Genomic DNA, 6,248 nt, shown 5'->3' on the forward strand with positions numbered 1-6,248 from the left:
TTGCATTTCTTTCTTCTTTCCCTGTTGTTGGTGTCTCACATCTTGTTGTTGTGGATCAGCGTTTTATTTTCCCGTCATAATTGATTGTACTGTTGTGGAACTTTTCAAATTTGTTAATTTTATTTCCTGCTCCTACATTTCTTGGTGCTGTTCAGGTTGATTTGGTCTTGTTTATTATTGTTGTTGTTGTTGTCTCACTTCTTTTTCTTGTTGGTTAGTGCTTTGTTTAACTTCAGGTTGCTGGTAATTCTGATTTTGTTGTTGTTGTTGCTGCTGCTGTTGATGCTGTCGTCGCTTCATGACTCGGGGGTCTCTAGTCTCTGCTTGTACTAATTTATTTGTTGGACATTTGAAAGGTGTATGTCTGTCCTGTATTTCCACATCTATTGCATTTTCTTTCGTAGATACATCCTTTATACCAAGATTTAGCCAATAAACCCATTATAAAAAATGCTCTCTTTATGTCTTTCATTTTGTTTTTCTCAATTTCTAGTATTTGCATCCCATTGCAGATTGCTGTTTGGGGGATAGTCGCCAATCTAGATGAAATCACTTTGATGTTGATTTTTTCCCGAATAGTTCTAATACAGCTTCCAGTGGGATTTCTAGAGGAAACTCTGACAGACATAGTTTCCAGTTCGTTTCTTCACTTTCCTTAATATGGGTGTTGGTTTTCTTATTATAGCTTTCTCTTTCCCTATGTCTATCTCTCCATACGGCTGAAATGGTTGTTTTCCTCTAGGCCTGATTATATATCTTTTATATCCATTGGGGTTAACTGAGTACAAGTTTCTAGTATAATCTGGGTTCTGTACTTTCAATGCAACCATCACCGCTGCTGTTCCAGGTATTCTATCTCGCGGTATATTGGACATGTCTATATCTCGTGTTTCACCAAGCGCATTCAATGAAGTTTACCTCGCTAGTTTCAATTCTCTTGATTTGGAAAATTTTTGCTATGTCCTTCAGTTCTTTCCTCGTTGCCGCCATTTTTGCTCGTGCTTCACGTGCTCAGTTCACCTTGCAATATTCCTTTCAGTGTGGTTTTGTTTTGTAATTTCAGTGTTATGGTCTGTTTTAAGGTACGTTTTTCAGTCTTTTTTCCTGGCTGCATGTATCCATGTATGAAATACCAGTGTGGTGTGGGATTCCTCGCTGCTATTCCATGGTTTGCTTTGAAAGTGCCATTGCCAACAATATAACAACAGACTGCACTTCTCAAGAAGGAATATAAGTATTCTTTCCATGTGCTATTTGATGCAAATGCCTACAAGTCCGGTTTCAATAAAGGTATCGTTCTCAGTCGAAGCTAAGTTGGTCAGGTCTGGAAATTTACCAGTAGACATAATGTTTGAAATTTTGTTTGTGCTAAGATAATGCCTGTCCGATACAATGGAACTGAACGGTATTAATTGTTGTTGTAGTAGGGTTTAACGCCATTTTTCAGCACACGATAGGCCATACATGGCGGCCAGTATTAATGGTGAAGGAAGAACCCGGGAAAACCCCTGAAAGAACCACCGACTCATAAGAAGCTACTGACAAGCTTTCTCACATACCCACATTGGCTGAATCTGAGACTCGAACCCACGCAGACAGAGGTGAGATGGCATTGATCCGTAACGGAGAGCGCTTTAGGCCACTCGGGGCCCCGAACGGCATTTGTAAAGCGTTTGATATTTAGAGTGTACATGAAAGAATATGTAATTATGTAGCGAAATTTGCAAAATCTACAGTAAACAATTTTACTATGTTATTAGTGTTTGTCTTTTTCATACGGTCATTTCCAAGTTTGGTTGGGCAGAGCCTGCTGTAAGATATTTTGCCTTATGGGCATTGTGTTTGTTCAGAAAGATGTCCGTAAGGTGGACATCTTCCTGAAAAGCTCGTTGTACAGATTTACTATCGGTAATTAGGGAAGAACATTCTTAAATCAGCTTACGTTATGTAGCCAATATAAAACTGGTTGAAAATGCACAAAACGTCCTACATTAGTCTTCCAAGAATTTGTTTTAATATGCAAATACAACGGCCACAAGGGGGCCCCGAGTGGCCGAGTAGTCTAAAAAGCTCTCCGTTACGGATCACTGCCATCTCACCTTTGTCTGCGTGGGTTCGAGTCTCAGATTCAGCCAATGTGGGTATGTGAGAAAGCTTGCCAGTAGCTTCTCGTGGGTCGGTAGTTCTTTCTGAGGTTTTCCCGGGTTCTTCCTCCACCATTAATACCGGCCGCCATGTATAGCCTATTGTGTGCTGAAAAATGGCGTTAAACCCTACAACAACAACAACAACAACGTTCACAAGCATCAGTTTATAAGAGATGGGCTTAAGACGTTCAGTAGAGAAATATTAAAGAATTTCCTATGGTTTCGTACCTTAGACTTAAAAATCTCAAGAACCATCTGGTACGTGCCAATACAACTAAAAACAAGATCACAGACTCAGGCACATATCATTGCAAAGACAAGCGTTGTCTAATTTGCAAACATGTCCCAGAGACTAAATTTTTAGAAATTCGACAACAGGAGTTAACTACCCGATAAATCGGAAGTTAGAATGTCGTGTCAATTGTACAATCTATCTTCTGACATGCAAGATCTGTACCATTCATTATGTTGGCGAAACCACTGATTAATCATAAAAGCCAGTTTAACAACAAAATCGACGAGAAAGTTGCCAACCACTACACCTAGAACAGAAATTAAGCAGAGTCCCTCGAAATGTAATCTAACCAGACGTGGAGAGACACATAATGCACAAGTAAGGAACGATACTGGATACTATATTTGAAAACTCATTGGAAGTTTGGCCTAAATGAAAGAAGAAAAAAAAAAACACAAAACGATCAGACCTTCCCGTTGCAGTCTGATCAAAATTACAGCCAGTTATCAGTTTTTTTTACCCGACCCAAATTTTTGCGCTAATATGTACCCAAGTAATTAAATTTTTTAAAATTTTATTTTCCTCATTATTATTATTATTATTCCGACACATAAATTATCTTAACATCCGTCCTTCGGAACCTCCTTTCATAAATCTGCGGGAAAATAATTAATTGACCAAATCCAGTAGATGGAGTTGATCTCTCCCCATGCTGTTTCCGTCCTTTGTTCACGACTTATAATTAGGTCAAACCACACTGCTTCGCTGTGATAGACACAAAACTCCGCTCGTCGATTTTTTTTGCACAGCTTTGTGTTATATCTCTTGTTGTAAATTTCCCCAATTGATTCTAATATGTAGGAATCCAGCATTTTCGTCAATTTTGCGTTAAGTTTTTGTTTTATATGTATTTTGTTCTCCCCTGACGAAGAGCCTGTTTTCCTCGTACTGTTAGGAAAACGTTTTGAATTTTATAGGCCACTAAACCATAATACATATCCATACATTATGCGATACAAACACATGTTATAGTGTGTAACAAAAGAATATCGTATTTATAAGAAGTAATATACATACAAATAATCATTATTGCATTTTTCCGAATTGGGTGAGATACAAGTGGTTGGCATCCGTGAGTCTCTAGAGACTATGGAAGTGCGCCCATGAGGGATGTACCGGTTGGTGATTGTGCAGAGTCTGCTGTGGCTATGTAGCCAAACACGGGAGTGGCAGTCCTTGCTGCACTTTCTGAACTTAAAGGTTGAGTCTGGTGTGCGTTGGAGCTGCTTCTTTCTCTGCGATCGCGTTTAATCAGCTAGCAAGCGCAGCTTGTCCTCGCCGGCTTTCAGACCAGTGATCAGAGCATGTCTCCAGCTGGACCTGTCTAGAACAAGCTCTTTCCAAGTGTTGACATCGATGTCAGGGGCTTTCATGTCGCGTTTGCAGACATCCTTGAAGCGAAGATGTGGCCGTCCATTCGACCTTCTGCCAGAGGCAAGTTTCGAATAAAGAATGTCTTTGGGGACCTGTCCGTCATCCATCCGACGTACATGGCCCAGCCATCTGTTGCGAAGTTGGCGGAGGAGTGTGACTATGCTGGGAATCTTGGCACATTCAAGCACCTCGTTATTTGTTACTCGATTGATCCAGGTGATCCCGAGTATGCGTCGGAGGCATCTCATGTGAAAGGCGCTCAGTCATTTCTCTTGTTAGGCGCATAGAGTCCAGGTTTCACTGGCGTACAGGAGAGTTTGTAGCACGCAGGCACGGTTCGCGGAGATCGTAGTGTTCCATGCTGTTGTTCCACACTCTGCGAGATGTTGTTGGTGATGGTAGAGCCGAGGTATGTGAACTGACTGACTACTTCAAGTTCGTAGTTGTTGATGATGATGCTTCGGGGTCCGCGTCCTGAGCCACCACGTTGGTTTCTTTAGGCTGATGATCAGCCCAAACTCGTCGCATGCTTTAGCAAAGCGGTCCATCAGGCGCTGTAGCTCAGCTTCTGTGTGAGTGGCTAGAGCAGCATCGTCTGCGAAGAGTATGTCCCTGATAGTTGCTTCACACACATTGCCCTTTGCTTTCAGTCGTGCCAGGTTGAACAATCTGCCGTCTGATCGCGTGTGCAGGTAGATCCCTTCTGTGGACGTCCCAAAGGCGTGCTTGAGTAGGACAGCGAAGAAGATACATAAGAGCGTGGGGGCAAGGACGCAGCCCTGTTTCACTTCGCTGTGGATGTCAAAGGGGTCGGGCGGTGAGCCATCGTATTGCACTGTGCCTTTCATGTCATCGTGGAAGGACTGGATCATGCTTAGCAGTTTTGGGGGGCATCCAATTTTCGCCAGGATTGTGAAGAATCCGTCTCTGCTGATCAGATCGAACGCCTTGGCGAGGTCTATGTCCAGGAAGAGGGGTCTCTGTTGTTCTCTTCCTTGCTCCTGCAGTTGCCTGACGGAGATGATCGTGTCGATTGTGGACCTCTCTGCGCGGAACTTGCACTGCGACTCTGGATACACTTTGTCAGCAAGCGTCTGCATTCTGTTTAGGATGACGCGTGCGAGACTTTACCCGCGATGCTGAGAAGAGATATGCCTTTGTAGTTGTTGCAGTCGCTTTTGTCGCCCTTGTTCTTGTACAGTGTTACGATGTTGGCGTCTCTCATGTCCTGAGGCAATGCACCCTCATCTCAGCACTGGCGGAGGAGGTCATGCAGCTGTGTGAGCAGCACGCTGCAGCACACTTGATGATTTCTGCTGGGAGGCCAGCCTTCCCTGGGGCTTTACCTAAGGACAGTTTCTCTAAGGCCTTCTTTAGTTCGGCTACAGTAGGTTTCTCATCCAGTTCGGTCATGAGAGGGGAGTTTTCAATGGCATTGAGGGCATCGTTGGTCACGTGGTTCTCTCTGGATTACAGTTCAGATACAATTATACACTACACACACCTAAAATACAAACAATAAATAGACAGAGAGTGAATAAAGTGATTAAGTTCAACTTTTTGGGCGAGAACAATATATATATATATATATATATATATATATATATATATATATATATATATATATAAATCTCGTTGTATCTTAGCTTATTTTGCGAGTTTAGGGTCAGTTATCTGAATGATGTCAGTATGGGTAGATACAATTACACTCCATACCACAATATGGGTTGATACAATTACACCCCATACCACAATATGGGTAGATACCATCACACTCCATACCACAATATGGGTTGTTACAATTACATTCCATACCACAATACGGGTTGATACAATTACACTCCATACCACACTATGGGTAGATACAATTACACTCCATACCACACTATGTGTAGATACAATTACACTCCATACCGAAATATGGGTAGATACAATTACACTCCATACCACAATATGGGTAGATACAATTACACTCCATACCACAATATGGGTTGATGCAATTACACTCCATACCACAATAGAATATATCTCTTTCATAAAAGTGATATTGAAAAGATTATCAATTTTGTTTGCGATTTTAGAGTTTTTAAACTGTTTCGTTAACTGTATTTACGTAAATATTTAACCATTTAGAGGATAAGCTTTATCTGCACTGTACAGCAGAAACAAACGTATATTGAACTCGGCATTTAAATTTCTTATATAGGCATTTCGTCATAGAAAGGTACTTCAGAATTCCAGTAATGTAAACAAATGACAAATAATAATGACATAATTCATTATTTGTTTATGCATATTTCTTTTTTCTCTCTATCTCTTTTACCTGCTTGTTACTATTTGTTTATCCGCCCTGCAAAGTAGTTGTAAACGTAAATTTTATTCTGCGATCATAGCTATAGAAATAAAACACCAAGAATCTTGCAATGCACAAA

Source organism: Sinohyriopsis cumingii, chromosome 6, assembly GCF_028554795.1.
Source record: "Sinohyriopsis cumingii isolate HCF-2022 chromosome 6, ASM2855479v2, whole genome shotgun sequence".
Lineage (NCBI taxonomy): Eukaryota > Metazoa > Mollusca > Bivalvia > Unionida > Unionidae > Sinohyriopsis > Sinohyriopsis cumingii.